The sequence below is a fragment of the Bison bison genome, unplaced genomic scaffold (genome assembly GCF_000754665.1).
Source record: "Bison bison bison isolate TAMUID 2011002044 unplaced genomic scaffold, Bison_UMD1.0 scf7180017864063, whole genome shotgun sequence".
NCBI classification, from domain to species: Eukaryota; Metazoa; Chordata; class Mammalia; order Artiodactyla; family Bovidae; genus Bison; species Bison bison.
This window is the reverse complement of record NW_011494635.1, coordinates 5880893-5900710: the sequence shown is the minus strand read 5'-3', so window position 1 is coordinate 5900710 and position 19818 is coordinate 5880893.

Here is a 19818-nt window from a genome sequence, read left to right as displayed (position 1 = left end):
AATTAGAAAATCTCTCTGCACTGCTTATTTTGGAGTGCAAGGGAGTGTTTTTCTATATGTGGGTTATTTTCAAATATCTTTTGATATTGATCTCTAACATAATACCACAGTGATAAAAGAACAGACTCTGTATGATTTCAATACTTTTAGACCATAAAATTTTTGCACCTGGTCTTATGTCCCTGAATATGTTCCAGGGTCTTCTAGTTTATAGTCTATGGGAACTTGAATAGCATTCGTATCCTACTGTTGTGTGAAAATTGCACAAGTCCTAATTACGTTGAATTAGGTCTACTATGTCCTTCTACATCTCTGTATATTCATTCTATTAATTTTTGAGAGTTTGATATTGAAGCTCCAACTAAAATTTTTAATTTATCTACTTAAAAAACAATTGAAATATATAGTGGAACTTTAGGTAACTCTTTAGGTAACTTTAGGTAACTTTAGGTAACTTTAAAAAACTCTTGTATTTTCCAAGTCTCCTATAAATGTGTTATCATATTTCCATAATTTAAAAAAGAAAAAGGAATGGTTTTTCTTATATTTTTTAAAACTTTTATTAAAGTAAGAGTAATTTTATGGTTCTATCAACTAAAAGTTCAATTCTTTAAAAGATGAGTACTGCTTTACAGGTGAAAGAAATATGCAGCTTTTGGGGGAAATGGGATTATTTGTTATATGAATTTTAGAAAGAAAAAAATGAAATATGGTATTTAGCACTATCTCATGCAAATATTATGTAAATGCCAGAAATCTTTATAACACATTTTTATACTAAGGATGCTACTTCAGATGACATTCCTTGTGTTATAAAAACATTTTTGTACACACAGAAGATAGAATTCTGTAGTTTACTCATGTTTTATGCTAAATGTACACAAAGCATCCTACATTATAAAATTTGAAGCGGGAACAGAGTCTATCTTAATTCAGAACCATTCAATCTTTTGTGCAAGTTTAAGAATAACTCAGAAGGGAAATCAAAAAATAATTTCATTTGGTACAAATTAAAAACAGGACAATGTAAAATTATAGAAATGAAAATAGGATTTTATACACTGGGGAATTTGTGTACAATTTTTTTGAAGGAAATTGGAATATGTCTACATTATATTTTATAAATACAAAAGTGGCACCAATTCATTATGTTGACTAAGAAGGAAAAGTGAACTCATTGTATTGGTGTTTTTGCATTCTTACTGACTTTTTAAATGCATGTGGAAATACTTCTAATCCCTGGGTTAATTTCTGAAACTTGATCACTGATATTTCACTTTATTGTCAGAAAGCATTTGTTCAGGAAGCTATCCTTGTGTTAATGTTCCTGTCTTGGCAGCAAATGGAGTCAAATAACTCCAGAGCAGGGTCTCAGCAAAGTCAGGCAGAGGATTATATTTTCTCTGAGTGCTCTTGCAACTATTTCTCTTACACTATCCATCATTTCTAATCAAAGTCTCACTGCACATGTGCATGTCATTCAAATACCAAACTGTTACAACTTTCTGTAGTTCATTTCTACCAAGTTTTCTTTCTGATGTTTACCATGGATTATATATCTACATATCTACATCTGTCTTTAGCTATACCCGTATCCATCTATCTACACTTATACATATTTTTATACCCACATCCGTATTTAAAGAGATATTCATTGTAGGATAATTTATAGTGACAAAAACTAAACAGTGTATATTTTTTAAAACAGTGGGTTTACTGAGGAATTTAGGGTGCAATAGTGATCAAACAATTGTGTATTATATAGCCATTGTTTTAAGCCAAATTAACAGGGAAATGGGCGATATACCATTAAGTAAAAACAAAGAAGAAAACCAAACTGTGATTTTGTACAGATAGAATTTTTTAAAAAATACGTCCATGTATATATCTATATATTTTTAGAAATACATATAAAAATGGAAAGAACTATATCTAAACATAAACCGTAGTTCTAGTAAAAAATATTATGCATACATTTTTTCATTTTTGTACCATTTTCTTTCTTTTCACATTTTTCTGTAGTAAATCACTTCTTCTTACAATCAGAATAATATTAGAATACTATCTTAAGTGACAGTAAAACTCAAGCAGTAATGGGGAAGTTGGGCTTTAATTGCACCTTGCTGTGTCAGGGCCTTGTGGACGTCGTTCTGTTTGGGATCCTGTGTCCTGGATGGAAGCATTTCAACTTCATTAACAATGGCCCACATCAGAACTGAGACTTCCCAATATGGTTGTGTAGGAAGTGAAATCAAATGAACTGACCCCCAGAAGACAGTCTGTAGTTGGCTCTGTTCGTGGTTGTCTTTGCTCTCCCATATATGTTTATGCTCTTCAAACATATAGTATAAACATTCATTTGCCAATGATAAAGCATAATTTACTCCACAGTTCACTGAAGAACTCCAGGTCAAGTACCTTTAGTTTGCCCTTTAAATGGCAGAAACTAAAGAAATTCAATACTCTTTTGTGCTAATGTAACTCAAATTTTGTCTCCCCCCACCCCCCAATATTTCAAGCTTCCTTTCTTGCTTGCTGCTGCTGCTAAGTCACTTCAGTTGTGTCCGACTCTGTGCGACCCCATAGACAGCAGCCCATTAGGCTCCTCTGTACCTGGGATTCTCCAGGCAAGAACACTGGAGTGGGTTGCCATTTCCTTCTTCAATGCATGAAAGTGAAAAGTCAAAGTGAAGTCACTCAGTCGTGCCCGACTCTTAGCGTTCTTGCTTAACTTTCTTAAATCTTGACTGTCCTGTCTGTTTCTGTACAAATCCATGAAGATTCAGTAGAGAATAAGTGTACATAATCCTCATGACACATAAATACATAGGCACACTCTATATGTCAGGTGGGAACATGTGTCTTTTGAAATCCCGTACATCTGCCAGGACAGTTAGCAGATTACTTTAGGCTCAAAAGCTTAAAAGCTGTCCTGTAGAACCGCATGACTTCCCTCACCAGGTGGCCCTGTGGAGTGCTGCCTCAGCCAGCATCTGAGTGGAGGGAGGAAAGCCTTCATAACCAGAAATCTTAACCTTCTGATATGTTTATGGACTAGTCTTGTTTACCCTGAACCCCAGTAAAGCGAGGACACAGCTCAGGCAAAGAGGCAGCCTTGTGGGTTCTCAGGCCTGGATGGGAGAGCATCTGGCCAGGAGCATGGCAGACCCATGACCACATCCAGCGAGGAATTTATTTACTCCAGCTTAGATCTAAGTTTGACAAGACGTCATGAGTGATGTGCTTTAATTCTCAGGCAAACTGGAACATTCAAAGGACAGTCTCTCCTCCTTCGGACTGGCACCCTAGCCAGACCCTTCCCCACAGGACGCTCGTAGGATGTTTGTTACGATAGGAAGTGGGGTCCGTTCCACTGGTTCCCTCAAATTAGTACCATTTAAATTTGGCTTTCGTTCTTTGGATCTGGTGCATAGGAGTCTACTGGGAGTGTTGAATTAGAACCAGATGGGTTTTTCGGCTCAACTCTCCTCCCTTTCCTGTTATTCTGAGAAAACAATCCCAGATCACGGGCGTGCCCAAGAGGAGACCATTTCAGTGCTCAGAGTGGACTGCATTGTCCAATTCTAATCTTGCGCAGAAAATCCACGATCTTCAAGATCGTTTTTCTGAAGAACTCACAACTGGTTTTAAGTATTGCTACCTAAAGACATTCAATAGCTTCTTCCATTTTTTTTTTCTTTGAATTCGTGTTGAATTTTCCTGACTTTCTAAAAAACTACAGTGTTATCTTCTGGACTTGTTGAGCAGATCATTTCTTAAGAAAGATATAAGAAGCTTTATCAAGCTAACTAGCTTTTTCAAGTTATTGGTTAATGAAAATATGAACATTTCTATAATAATTACATTTAAAGAATTTTTGCAATTTGAGTTATTTGTATCTTGTTTCTGAGATTTCAGTCAATGCTTAAAACCCAACATTCTTTTCCGATTCCACTTCAATAACATTTTAATGATTCAAATATTTTACTATACACTTTTGATTAAAAAGGATGCAACTTATAATACAGTATTGACATTCTTCACATTGATGGTCTTCATTCCTATGCATATATAGATTTATCTTTTTTCTAAGCAATTAATATATTAATGATATATTTTATATATACAAATAAACTAGTGTATATATAAAAATAAACTCATTTTTTAATTAATGTGTTTTTGTTTTTACTTTTTTCTTGTTCTTGCTTTCTTTTACCCACTAAACAAATGAATTATGATGTGTCACCTCTGTATGTTGATGGGAATTAAAGAGAATTACATAGCATCCAAGACACTATACTGCCATCTCCTCACCAGTCACACAAGGTCACATGGCTAGGGGTTTGCAGAATGGTTGTAAATTCATGATTATACCGTAAGAATTTCCAAACCAAATTCCACTGTAAGCCTGTGACAATGTTAACCATGGCCACACAGCTGAGCCTGGGTTGGGAGCTTGGTGTTTTGCAAATAAAAGCATTTCTCTCATACATTATCTGAGTATATATGTTGTATGTACTGTAGTCAGTATCTGTTGATTGAATGAAGTTATCAGTTTAGTCACTCAGACTAGAAAGTCTTTTTGTGATTTTTAAGGACTGAGGCTGCAGAATGGTTATGCTCTGCTTCCTGGTGGGAAATGGTGTAATCACATCCCACAGGCACAAAGAAAATGCTGGTCAACCCTTCACAGTGATCCTTGGTTTGGCCTCTCTCAAGTAGGTGACCTAGGAATGAAGAATGTGGGCTCCAACTCTGAACGCTGTGTTCTTTCAGCAGTAAGACTTTGCCTCCTAATGGCACAGTCTTGAAGGTTTACTTGCAAACACCCATGCTCATGTACCAGGTAATTGCTTTATGAGCACAGACTTAAGTCTCTGGATAATTTAGGAAGTCGACTGGACATAGACATTTCGAGTTGTCTCGTTTTGCCCTCTCATCAGTTCATGAACAGGCTAGAACTTTCAAACATCTGCCTTAAGCCACAATCAATAGATGACACTCATACTGGCCTCCTTAAAAAAAAAAAAAATGAAATAGGGTGTTTGCCTCAGCTTAGCAAAGAAAAAATGTGTTTTATTACTTTCGGACTGCATCCTTTGGCAAAAAATGCTATGCCACATTATACTGTTTACAAACAAACTAAAATGCTGGTGAGGCCAAATACCACACAGAATAATCCCTAATAAGACTCACTGATTTCTTTCCTAATAGATCTTTATTTCTCAGTCCAATACTTCTGAAAAGAAGTCATAATTCTACCACCAGAGCCCCTTATTAGTAGGCTCTCTTCTCCCCAGAGGTGGAAGATGGATTCTCCGTGACGCCTTTTTGGTCTAACATGTGTGCATGTATCTGCTTCTCAGGTGGCTCAGTGGTAAAGGATCTGCCTGTAGATGCAGGAGATGTGGGTTCAATCCCTGGGCCAGGAAGACCCCCTGGAAGAGGAAATGGCAATGCACTCCAGCATTCTTGCCTGAAAAATCCCAAGGACAGAGGAACCTTGCTGGCTACAGTCCATAGTGTCGCAAAGAGCTGGACAGGACTCAGTGACTGAGCACATAAGCAAGTGTGTACAACTGTGCCCTTTTAATAAAACACTACTTTGAGAGGGCAACCCAGGGGTGAGCATGACTTCAGGCCCAAATTGATGGCATATGTGAATCTTGAGAAAAACAAGTTTGAATTCCTTGCTAGTGTTCCCTGTCAAATTTCTGATAGGATTTCGAGCAAAGAAAAAGCTCTGAAACTGTGTTAGCTTCCAGCATCTGAGTATCTCACTGAACAAAAGGGCATGTGTTTATGGCATGTCTCTTTACAAAAATTTCCCCCTGGTGATCTTTCCTGGTTGCAATCCATCTCAACGTACACTTGTCTGACTGCTGTCCATATTTACTTTAAAAACAGAGCTGTGGTTTAGTACTTATACAATTTTTTTTTAATGTAATGGAAAGAATAGAATTTCCTCTTTCATGATGGCACCATAGGACTCTAACTCTAGAAAGCTGCAAAAATAAACTTTAAAGCTTTTCTGTGGTGACCACATGCAGGTCCCCGTCTCCACTGCACCCCACCCCAGCTCTCCACACCATGTGCCCCCTTAGTGTCAGAGGCTCAGCGTGTAACTAGGGATGAAAACTCATCTCTGCTAAGTCACAGGAAACCAAAAAGGTCTGATTTCAATGGCAGGTTTTCATTATTTGCTTTTTAGAAGACTATGATTTCATTTAACCAAACACCCATGAGCAGATGTGATCTGGGCATGCCCTCAAGAGCTATCATGATGCTGAGAGGACCAAACAAAGATGGAAAGAGTAGACTGTGAGATCTCCTCATAGATTTCAGAGGAAAAGAAAGGGGACTTCTGAGTGGCTCTCAGAAGATTCTCAACTGTTAGCTATCCAGACAGTGAAATATCCCCAAGTGGTTGGGAATTTGTTTAGCAAACTGTGGATTCAATTTCCAATTTTAAACTATATTATAATAGATTTTTTTCACAGTTAACACTTCTAAGATGTAAAAAAAAAAAAAAAAGAAAGGCTCATCCTTAATCAGTAATAGTTTTAAGTTTCAGACCACATCCCCCACGTTGTTTCAACTACACAATAATTGGTCTTTTTTTTTTTAAACAATGTTTTGGTTTAGCCACAGCCCAAGAAGGTGGGCTTCCCAGGTGGCTCAGTGGTAAATAATCCACCTGCCAATACAGGAGACACAGGTTTGATTTCTGGGTTAGGAAGATCCTCTGGAGAAGGAAATGGTGACCCACTCCAGTATTCTGGCCTGGGAAGTCCCATGGACAGAGGAGCCTAGTGGGCTACAGTCCATGGGGTTGCAAAAGAATTGGACATGACTTAGCAACTGAGCATGTACACATGCATAGCCCAAGAAGGTACCTTTATTTACTTTCTTATTTCATTCATCCTGGTGCTCCCAAGTGTGTATTTTCCAACCAGGACTTTGGCCTTTCTTCTCCTGATTTTGCCTTTGAGATGAAGCATTCATTAACAAGCCAATGGCACAAACATTGATTTCTGTTAAGAGATTGCATCCTTATTGATTATCCTGTTGTCTCTTGCAACATCATTGTGAACTGCTTGATCAAATAAACCTTGCTTCTATTTGGATGGTCCAAGGCGTTAAGTATAAATAGGCTCTGAATTCCTCAAGCAGGGAAGATAAAGCTTTCTCTTACTGAAAGGGCACCCCTAGCATTAGTATTTTGATGAAATGAAAAAAAAAAAGTTGCCTGGAGGTGATACCAGGGATAAGCAGAGAGACGACTGACTTCAATGTAATTTGGGAAGTATTTTGAGGCATAACTTTTATTTGGTTGGGAAACTGCCAAGGACCTGGGTGCTTGCTGGCCTGACTGTCAGTCCCTTCCTTTGACTGAGGATCTAGCAGACTGCTGCATTTCTCTAGCTCCTGTGATCATCTGTCCATCTGGTGGGTTTTGCTTTAGCTGCTTCTTGCTTTGCCTGTGATGTCATGCTCACCCTCATAGGGGGCCACAGCTCCAGCAGTAGAGGGATAGGGCGTTTCCCCAGTGCTTTTCACTCATTCACTCACTCACTCATTCATTCATTCATTCATCTACTGCACAGCACGCTCGGCCAGGCATCAGGCACGTAGTGCAAAGGCACCAAGGGCAAATAGGTTCCTTCCTGCACAGAACTCGCTGTCCAAGGGGAAGTGAGATGCCACCAGGGAGGCAACCGCTCCTCTGAGCGTGCCAGGGAGAGGCAAACAGGCCTTGGTGGGTGATAACCACAGATGCTGTGAGAAAGGGGTCCAGATTTTAAAACCACTGCCTCTCAACCCTTGCTGTGCACAGAGATCCCTGGGGGTTCTGATTGGAGTGCGGATTCTGACTCATACAGTCTGGGATGGGGCTCTAACAAGCTCCCAGACCACATTCACAGGAACCGGGTCCCATAGCTTGTCAGCAGGAGCCCTCACGTGGGCTGAAGGACCCAGAGAAGACAGCATGAGAGTGTGATGTCCAGGCTGACGTTGTTGGGGAAAATGGGACTTGGGTGGGGATTGTTCATGTACAGGATGGTGGATGGAGAAGTCTTGGGACAGAAAATGACATGTACACAGAGACAAAAAGACAGGAGAAAAGATCCATGTTAGTGTCCATAGAGTAAGTTTCCTAGACTTGGGTGTGAAGTCATCCCAGGCCCCAGAGCCTTCTGTGAACCTCAAAAGAGAGCACTGAGATGGAGCTTGTTTTCTTTGATTTTCTGCAGTTCAACACCAGTTCCTTCCTCATGGTGAATTCTCTTTTTCAGTAAGCTTGGGCAAAAGGATATTTTATGAAATTAGCATCAGGAAGCCAAGGTCAAGTTGCCCAGCAGCTTTTTCCTTACCATGGAGGGAAAATTAGGCTCTTCCTACATGTCTTTCTTTCCCATGAGGCTCCTTTATTCTTCACACAAAACACTCACAACACTTCACTTCTGATGTTTCTGGTCATCAAAGGTGTGTGTGAAGGCTTCCCTCCACAATAACTGGGTGTCCCACAACCTACCTAGTCTGATACTGTTGATCTGGAGATAGTGTCAGGTCTCCAGGTTAGGCTCAGCCCCACAGGAAACCCATCCTCACCACACACACACACACACACACTCTTCAGATGTCAGTCGCAAGGCCAAGTTGTCCTTCTGACAAACTGGCTATAGATCGGAGGTGCCGACAGCCTCCCCGGATGCGATTAATCTGCAGGAGTGGCTCAGGGGACTCAGGGAAATACCCATGTTCACTAGTTCATGAAAGAACATGGCGAAGATTCGGATGAACACCCAGATGGGAGAGGTGCACAGGGACGGTGCAGGATAGGGCCGAGCTCTCATGATTTGGAGGGCACCACCCTCTCAGCACCACCACGTGCCCACCCACCCCAGACACTCTTGAAACCTGTACTTATGGGGTTTTATGGAGGTTTCATCATGTAGGCATCTTCTACCTTTAACTCCATTTTTTAACCCTTGTCCTTTCTCGAGAGAATGGAGGTGGGGCTGACACTTCCAAGCTTCTAATCACAGTTGGGTCTTCCTGGGGACCAGCCTTCATCCAGGAGCCCACCCAGAGTCACCTCATTGGAAGAAAAGACACCCCATCACCCAGGGATTCCAAGGGTTTCATGAGTCCTGTGTCAGGAACTGGCGAGGGTGGGGAAAGGGGCAGAGACAAGTAATTATTTCCCATGATCTCACGGTCATGTTCCAGGAGTCAGGGAGCTGGGGTCAGGGGTTCCTAGAGGGACGACATGCAGAGGGCAGCGGGCTTATGACTGTCCTGCTTTGAGTTCATATCATCGCCTCAGGCTTCACTCTGGCTCTTCCTTCCTTGACCAAGAACATCAACCCCAGCAGTGCAAGCTTACTGTGATTGAACTCAGCTCATTTCATTCTTAACATATCACTCTTTGGATTTTGTTAAGTGAATTTCCAGTTGACAGTAGTCTGGATGGCACCATCAGCACTTTATTTTATTTGTGAACCTAAATTACCAGTAAGCATATTGCTGTCCGTTTATTATTAATCATGGGCTTGTTTCATTCCCTGAATATACTGTTGAGCTCCTAGTAGGCTAGAATCACATTTTAAATCTTTTTAGTTCACTTGTTGGACACAAATAACGAGGCTTAAGCAATTAATTGACCCACAGTGACAATGTGTACATTCCAGTTAGTAGAATCCATACAGAGAGCAGAAACTCAGCAAATAAATTATATAGCTCAGTTGCTATAACATCCACAAGGAGAAGAGCTCGAGGCAAATAGAATGAAAATGTTTTAGGCTTTTAAAAATTCCATTCCTACTGCACTGCCAAAATGTAATAGGAATTAAATAGCTGAGGTGAGTTTTCATTTTTCGTAGACATTTTATCCGCATCCTGATGCCTTTATTACCTCATGTCTGAGTATGTAACAGTTTTAATTTTAGCGATGATGACAGCTTTTACAATGGTTGCAGGTTCCAGATTAAACACTGAAAATTCATTTGAGTTTTGCTATTGAAATGTGTTCAACCAAATGAGGTATACCTTTGAATGTGTGAGAGATGTAGGAGCAGCGATTTGTCATCATGGCTTCTCTTGGTTGTCATATTGCCCCACTTAAAGGTACACCATAGATATCAAATTCAGAAGCAAACAGTGTGGAACGCAGGGTGCCGACAGTGAGGTAGGGGGAGCGCTTTTTCTGGAATGGAGTCAGGAAGCTGCGAGCTGAGGGCGTCAGTGCGCTGAGTGAAGAGGTGGTTGCAGCGAATAGCTGTGCTGGCATTTTCCTGAGACATTGTTTTTGGAGACACATGGAAATCTAGTTTAATAATTTACTTGCCTTTGGGTGATGTCTGTGCCTTTTAAATACCCTTTATCATATTAAATGGTTCAGCTTTGAAACAATTAACTTTTCACCAGCCTCTACTTAACAACACGTGATTGGGAATGTGAGTGCATTCCATGCTCACGTCAAAGTCGGGAGAGGTTATTTTCCTCTGTTCCACCGGTGAGGACAGGGAGGTAAGGCGATTTGTAGAATTTACTCAAGGCGGCAAACAGGTGCATGGGTGGAACTGGATTCCAGGGCTTTTGACATATTTTCTAGAAACTTGAAGAACTTGCCCTTGTGCCTGACTCATCCCTGTGTTGGTGTGGACGCAGAGAACCGAGGTCTCCCATCCTCTGAGGCTCAATGTGGAGCATCCGAGGGGCATCTGTGACTGTCTGGTGAGCTCAGCACTGCCGGCCCTTCCAGAGGGAGAGTGGGGGAGAACCACAGGGCACTGAATTGTGCTCTGACCCCTGAGCCCTCCCACCAGACAGACCATCCCCAGGGTGGACATCTCTCCACTCAGAGATGCAGCATGATTGATTTCACAGCCATCTGGACTGTCTTTCAACACATCCTGATGGAGACGGACCAACTCCTCAACAACCCAGGTTGTGCTCAAGCATTACCGCCCAGGCACGTGCGTCGATCAGCACTTCTGAGACCCACCCTTTTTCAGGGTCTGTTCCAAACAGCTAGGTGCAGACAGAGCTCTCACCCTCTAGGAGCAGAGAACAAAGAGGGGCATGCAGCCCACATGTGTGACGCTGGCATCTTGTTCCATCAGCTTCCAAACAGACACCATACTACAAATCAGGAAGTGTAACAGAACAGTCTCGTGTTGGGGTTAATTTTCATGAATTAATAAAATAAAGAAAAGGAGCAATTAGTGAAAAGTACTAAAAAGGACCCAAACTCAAAGCTGCTGAAATGACGGCCACATAGAGCACTTCCACGTCTTCAAAGAACATTAGCACTAATGCTCAATCAATTCTCATTGCATCCACACAAGGGAGGTTTTATAAAGATGCAAAGCAGAGACCTTGAGCCATATGCCCAAGGCTGCCCAGGGCATCTTGCTCTGAGTCTCAGTCTCTCTAAATCCCAGGCATAAGTGTGCGGCGTGACCCTCTGGGGAGTGGGAGAAGACCAAAGTCCATAAAATGTGATTACAACATGATACCTGAGGTTTCAGATATTCGTCATAAACTTGGAAATAAAATCCATCACTCATAAAGAGTGGTTATTGCAGTAAGCCTGACAGTGATCTGTTTGCCTCAGCTGATACTATAAAGTGTGCCTTTGACACCCAGGGTTTTTAACAGCTTGTGAAATATAGTAACCTTCCTCTGGAAAACAGAAAGAGTGTGATTGTTTATACACGTGGAAGTTTACATCCCAAAGCAAGAAGACACTCCTCTTACTAAGGATTTCAGACTCAGGTGGGTCTCCTTGACAACATCCAGGACTCACAGGCAATCTGTTAGGGGCATTGAGGGTAGCGAGGATGAGCAGTCTCTATCGATGGATTTGTGAGACAGAAAAGGGTGGCAACCTCATAACCCAGAAAGACCATGAAGGACAGAAGGAGATTGAAGTGAGGCAGTGTGTTAGGAGGAGAATAGCAGAAGGGTCTTCAAGGATCACTGGGAAAGCCCACCCATACCCGCTCTGTGCTCCACAACCCCAGCTCATCGCAAGAGTAAGTAAGGGGCCTGTCACCTTCCTGTCCTCGGCAAGAATGGGAACTCGAAAGCCTCAGGTTTCAGGATCTGAAATCTCCTGCTGCTGTGCTAGCCACATCATTGCTGAGTTTCTAAACAAGAGGGTCCAACAAGGCCACCTAAGTGGATACCTCTCCTCCCTCCTTTGCACCGGGATGGCTGGAGGGTGGCTGTCGTGTTGAGGCAGTCATAAGGGTTCTGCCTCACCTGTCCTGCCCTGAACATCCCACCCTCTACGCTGGTGCAGCCCATCTCCATAGACACTGCTTCTCCTGGGCCTGGGGGAGAAAGGCACAGTGCCCCGGGCCAGAACTCTGCCTCCTTGGGTAGAAAACATGTTTCAGTTTTGTCCTTGCCCCTTCAGTCTGCAATGACCAACCACCATGACCGGATGGCATATCAACAACAGATGTTTACTTCTCAGATCAAGGGTCCAGCAGACTCTGTCTGCCAATGATCTGCTTCCTGGTTCATAGACAATATCTTCTCTCTGTGTCCTCACCTGGAGGGAGGGGCTGGAGCTCTCTGGGGCCTCCTTTACAAGGATACTAATCCCATGCTGGGGGCTCCAACCTCATCACCCCCCCCCAAAGGCTCCCCATCTGACACCATCACATTGGGGGTTAGATTTCACCATGAACTTTTGGGGATGTGAACATTCAGGAAAGCTATGACAAACCTAGACAACGTTTTAAAATGGAGAGACATCACTTTGCTGACAAATATGTGTGTAGTCAGAGCTATGGTATTTCGAGTAGTCAGGTACAGATGTGAGAGGTGGACCTAAAGAAGGCTGAGCACCCAAGAATTGATGCTTTTGAACTGTGGTGCTGGAGAAGACTCTTGAGAGTCCCTTGGACTTCAAGGAGATCCAACAAGTCCATCCTAAAGGAAATCAGTCCTGAATATTCATTGGAAGGACTGATGCTGAAGCTGAAGCTCCAATACTTTGGCCACTTGATGTGAAGAAATGATTCATTGGAAAAGACCCTGATTCTGGGAAAGATTGAATGCAAGAAGAGAAGAGGGTAACAGAGGATGAGATGGTTGGATGGTGTCATCAACTCAATGAACATGACTTTGAGCAAACTCTGGTAGATAGTGGAGGACAGGGAAGCCTGGCGACCTTCAGCCCATAGAGTCATAAAGAGCCTGACATGACAAAGTGACTAAATGACAACATTCAGGAAACCCAGGGTTCCCATGGGTCCTGTCGATGCCCTGGATAATAGCTAGGTCAAAAGTCATCATTCAGGCCCTTAACAGATGTGGGTGGACCACACCTGCTAGATTCAGTGAGGAGGTGGGAACGATTCTGAGAATTTCACAGGACAGGCTTAACAGAGCCTCAGAATGCGACAAAAATGCACATCAAAATCAAATGAGAGAGAGAGTGGAGAGCAGCATTTGCACACACATTTTAAAAACAAAATGAGTTTAATGCCTGGACATAACTTGGTTGAGACTTTAACTGGCAGCAAACTCCACTCTGTTCATGATGATCAGGGTTCTGAAGGAAGGCGTGTACCATACTGGGAACAGCTAGGTCAGCAGTCGAGAAGCCACGCTTCAAGCCAGGCCCTTTGCTGGAAGCTGGGATGTTAAGCTGCTCATGGTAGAGGGAGCGAATGCAGGAGAGGCAACAGCCCGGAAGCTCAGGAGAGATCAGGGGAGCCACATGACCTCCCACCACCCCTGTCCAGACCCCGGGCCCTGTCTCCAGCTCTGCCTCTGCACTTGAACCCCAGCCCTGCTGTCTGGGAGCTTGTATTCTAACACTCCCTGCACATGTTGAATTGCACAGTTGGAACACAAGGCATCCAGGGCAACAGGGTGAGACCCGGCTCTCAAACAAGGCATCGGTGACGCGTGAAGAAGCTGGGAAATGCATCAAACATGAGCCGTTTTCCACAGGCTAAGTGGTTGAGGACGCACAGCAATTACAGTAAATCTGCGGCTTTGCCCTGACGTGCAATCGGTGAAGTCTGACCTCTTATTGGGACTGTAGCTTTCCCCTGGCCACATTCTCGACGAGGCCACCAGAGAGTTGTTTTAAAACGTGAGCCAGAGTAGGCCTCTTCCCAAGTATACTTCCCTCATGGTTTCACACTCAGGAAGAACAAAATCCAAACTCCTTTCCACGGCCCAAGGCACCCAACAGAATCAGGCTCCCGCGTGCCTCTCTGATTTCTCCTCTTTTTCTGCTGTCATATTTTGAGAGGACATCAAGCTTATTCCTACCTTTGGACCTTGCGGTATTTTTTCCTTTGCATTGGCTGATATTTCAGCATATTTTCAAGTGTCTGGTTTTGTTCCTAGCACTCAGAATTTGCTCTGTGAGTGTTTGAGTTTGCTCATCAAGAGTGCTGAGTGCAAACACGCTGGAAAGATGCTGGAGTCAAAAGGCCAGAGGTCACAGGGACTTGAATTTAGAGGTTGCCTCAAAGGGAAGCTGTGAGCGAGACGGTCTCCCATCACCACGTTTACCTCCAACACCATCTCCATCTCCTCCTATCCTCGGTTAAGGATTCGGTGTGTGCCTGGTCCCCAGAAGGCTGCCTTTTGTGTTCCCCTATGACAGTCAGTTAACTTAATGATCCTTACTAAGACTCATAGGGTCACATGTGTGTATGCTCAGACACATACACAGAAAGGGAACTTCTTCCAGTTGTCAGGAGCATTCCAGTCCTTGGGAACACAGCGAGAACACAGCTCTCACCGGCCATGGAATCTGCCTGATCTTGAACTTCCAGCCTCTCGAACTGGGAGGAACCCATGTCTGTTGTTTGAAAGGCACCCGGTGGATGGTACTTTTTCACTGCAGCCCGAACAGCCCAAGACACAGCTTTTATTTGTATCAAAAGCACTAAGCCCGGCTTCTGTACCCAGCACGGTGGGCATGGCTGTGACAAGGACAGACAGACAGAGCTGCACAGACGTACTGTGTGCCAAGCAGGACAGGGCATCCACAGCAGCTTGGGTGCAGGGCCAGTTGGAGGCTTTCCATGGATGCTCTTGACATCCTCCTGGGGCAATTTGGAACCTGCTGACAGCGCTGAGGCTTCCAGCCCAGGCATCCGAACACAGCAGCGGACAGCAGATGATGGAGGCAGAGGGGACGACATGCCTTTCTTGGAAGTCAGAGCCAAGTGTTAACTGAATGACTTTACAGCAGCCAGGGCGCTTCAAGCACTCATATATGCACCGTCATCTTCCTCTGATGATGCAGAATGTGGATGCCTCTATGAATGTGGATGATGTAGAATGTTGTGACATGCCTCATGCGATCGAGGGCGGGGAAATCTGTGGTCCATAAAGGTGCCAAGGGTTTGGCCCTTCGTGAAGTGATTCATCTCTGTGTGTCTCCCTGTTTTAGAGAACAAATTCAGTCCACCTGGCTTGAGTAAGTGAGCACAAAACAAAGCCACACAGTCGTTTCCTAAAAACTTTCCCCTCTGGAAATTTGTCAGATCAGCTCTGCATGATGACTTCTGTTAGTCACAGCTCTTGACTTTTCCGGTGGACTCATTGTTAAATGCCTCCTACTTCACAGGAATTGGGTAACTAGGTATTGTTTTCCTGTTCCTTTTTCTCCTGGTTGTTTCTACTCCCATGGATATTTGCAGGTGGATACTTTCTGCCATAAAAAAGAGCACTGCACTAGTGTAAGAAAGTATTTGTGCCATTTCTGAATTTAGCTAACTGCAGGGCAGTAAAGAAGCAATTTGACTCTTCTGACTGTAATTCCTTCAACTCTGAAATAGAAAGTGAAATAAGATTATTTCTAATTTCACTTGCAGCTTTGACATTCTGGTTTTTTAAAACTCTGCCTGTATGTCTAGCACTTTACTATTTCAAAATTTCGATCATGATCATATTTTTCCTCTTTCCCAACTCATCCTCACTCACCTTAAGTCAGATGAGCTGAAACATGGGCACATCCCCCTCCAGTAACTGAGAAGAGTTAACCAAACATGGGAGCCTTAGCCTGTGCTTCTGGGGACACTCTCCATCCTGTTCAATGTTCTATATTGTTTGTCTAATTGCGCTGGTGTAATAGACCTGTCATCCTAGAATCAACTTAAGCCTGGCAGGACCTACTTTATATTTCAGCCTCTTATCTTTTGTGGTGAACTAAGAGCACACTCATTATGACACATTGGCTTCCTGGCCCTCCTGTCCCAAGAACGGAACAAGTCGGTTACAGCCATTTCCAAAGGAAGAGCCACCACAGATGGGGCTGGTTTTGCTACACTGAAATGCTCACAGGCATGTTTTCACAACATTTGTTGCATGTTGTAAAATAAATAAACAGCAAATAGTTATTTATTTTAATAAAAGTTCAGGATATGAAGTACTTTGAAGGTGGCATAGATAACAGAACATTTCATACAGGGCAGCACGGAGCTTTGTCTTCCCTGGTGGCGCAGTGGAAAAGAATCTGCCTACCAATGCAGGAGCCTCAAATGATGTGGGTTCGATCCCTTGGTTGGGAAGATCCCCTGGAGGAGGGCATGGTACCCTTGGTATGGGTACCCTGGGCATGGTACTCCAGTACACTTGCCTGGAGAATCCCATGGACAGAGGAGCCTAATGGGCTACAATCCACGTGGGTGCAAAGAGGTGGACACAATCGAGTGACTGAGCATGCATGCAGCTCAGAGTTTTAATGTCACTATTATGAAAATAATGCACTTACCAGAAATGAATCACTGTGGAGACATCCTTGGTGAAATATAAAGCTTTTTCTCATTCACCAGATGTCAGTGTTTTCATCCTTTAAGAGACTGCTCAATGCTCATTGTGTTAGGCACTGTGTAGCCCATGAGTCAAAGCCTGTGTGTGATAGATGACATGCGGCCAACCAAGTGTCAAACCATCAGTAACAACTATTATCTGTGTAACTGGATTCTGTGAATTTGCCTAGAAGCCCTCCGTTCATTAAAAAAAAAAAAAGAAATTGACTTATTTCTTCAGTACCTCTTGAGTCGCCTTGCTCAACTTTCATTTAAAATTCTGGATTCCAGCTGGAGGACACTCAAGGAAATGAGCCTTCGGGATGAATACAATTGAAATATGAAGAGACTATATTATGCTACAAATTGCTGAATATTACCAGGCTGTCTGACTGTGCAAAAAATTATGACACGGAGAAGTAAAGCAGATTCCCAAAAGATAGCATAAGCACGCTTTCCTGGAATTTGCATCACTCCTTGTACTTCAAATGCCCACAATTTAGACCTTGAGAGCTTTACATTATCTTGATACAAAGTTATGAGGTTTGGGCCCTAATTTAGGATCAGTTTATACTGCATTGAGAAAATATGATTTTCCTAGATGTGACTATTACTGAAATAATGCATCGAGGTATCATTATAATCAGAGGCTCTTATTCTGAATGGGAGGACTCCTTGACACATGGAACCTATGGATTTTTCTGTTAGGAATATTAAAGAGTCTCTTCAAATTTTTGCTTAGAACACAGAGGCAATACTTCTTCAGAGAGTATGGGGAGGGCCGGGAGGGTATTTTCAGAAGGGGAAGGGTCTGGGTGTGTTTTGAAGCAATAGGGTGGGTTTGCCAGGTGATCAGGGGTACGGAGGGGAAGGCGACTGGTCCAGAGGAGAGCGGGCAGGTTGGGTGAGGCATAAGAGCAGAAGCAGCAGACCCCAAGCCTTCTGTGCCTTTTACACAGACAATGATAAATCCTGGGGATGTGACAAGCTGAAGGGACTTGGTTGAGGTGTAGTAAATTGTGGCACAGGGACTGGGAGACGTGGGGTGGGGGGCGATGAGTGGAGGTTGAGGTTATTTTAGTAGGTCGCCAGATCCATTCTGGCAGAAGGAAGAAGTTTCAGCTCTTCCTGGTCCAGGGAGGACACCCTTCTCCAGGAACATTTCATGAATCACTTTTCAGCAGAAAGTGGGAGTCAGAGAACCCTTCCTGCATCTGCTGAGTCGCAAATGCCTTCAAAGCAAAATACTCAATCTGCCAATTCTACATTATTTGGGGGATTTACACCCACTGTCAGTTTATACCTGCTCAAAGCCTGGGGGCAGTGAAGGACATAGCTCAGGAGCCTTGGCCTGTTTTGGGAAGAAGAACTGCCCTCCAGGGCTCGGGGGAGGAGAGTCCAGGGCAGCTGAACTGCTCTTCAAGAGATCATGCTGATAGCTGGGAGGTTTAAGAAGCGGTGATATGACCCTGAAAAGATCCCATAAAGATCCAACGGAATAAAGACCCGGGTAGGTTTTATTAACTACTGCACATCAGACAGTTTTAAAAAGCATGTAATGCATTTGCCTTGAATTGGCAGAAGGAGACTGACTCCATGATGGATGTCACACTAGGTAACGAGAGAGTACTCCCCAAAGTCACATTAGTTTTGGTTTTTTGGTCAAAAGATGATGTAACAGTGTCTTGAGAGAGCCACAGATGTTTGCAGAATGTAGCGCAGGTCAGATGAGCTCATGGTTCTGAGGGAGGAATATTCCTGCTCAGTCTGTGTTTTGTCATCTGATGATAGAGGCCAGAATCTAAGAGGCTGCAACAGAAACAAGCAAGCAAGCAAACGAGGACAATAGAAACCTGAAGACTGAATGGTCAGGCATGCTCAGACATGTAGAGGTTGGGGCCATGGGCTGCAGGATGCTGTCTTAGCTGGGGTCACTGCCGCATAGGATGCCAACTCTTCATGAGAAAGAGGATGCTGGGGTTTACAGACAAGACCAGAGTGAGAGGGCCAGTGGATGACTGAAGAAGAGGAGACAGGTGGGGGATTCTTGTTAAACCAGCTCAGCAAGATTCTCCCTGAAGGCAGGCCAGAGGGACCAGGCATCCAGGGTGGAGGATGAGGAATTTGATCAGATATAGAAGGTCACGTGACCACATGTCAGGGGTGGAGGGATTCTTGACAAAGTGATTTAGCAGAATTCTTGCTGAAACTGGACAGTGCAGGCCCAGCAAGGATGGGGCCAAGTTGAGGCCTAGCTGGGAAGAGACCCAGTGACCCTGATTTCCTTCTCCTTTGGTCAAGGAGGGCGTCTGTGTCAGGCCTGAACCTGGGAAGAAAACCTTACCTGGAGGACCCAGGCTGCAGCAAGATCCCCTGAACTTGAGTCCCTGATATTCATATGGGGCCAAGGGGCTCCCCACCCAAGGAACTTGCCAGGTGACCCTCAACTGCTTTACAGACACACTTTTTTTTTTCTGAATTCTAATCTTTTACCTAGAGTAGATTTTGGACAATCTGAGTAGATTTCTCTTTCCTGTGAGCCTCCCTCTTCCTCCCCCATCCTTGTGCCTGAATTAAGACTTCAGGCTCTTGGGTCTGTTATCTGAGCAAAAAGTCTTAGCCAATTTTAAAAGGCTATAACCTTTTAATCACCATCTCTGCTATTTTCTGCTCACTTTCTAATTTCTCATCTGCTCTCCCTGGAAACCTGATGCTTGATTTGAACACGATCCAGTCCTCTTTCCTTCTGAAGACAGCTGCTGAACGAATGCTTTGAATTTAAGTTCTGCCCTTAGCATACATTCTCCTGCTTTTTAAAAAATTTTCTTTTTTAGAAAGCAGCATATACAATGTATCCTGCTGTGGACTAACTTGTTTTTGTTTTTTTTTTTTCCCTTTAATCCTTTGAATTGCAGCCGAAAATTGCTTCCAAGTGAGAAAATTCCAAAGTAGGTGCATTTAAAAATAATAGTTTTTAAATATCCCTGATGCAGACAAGGCACTGATAACCACTCCC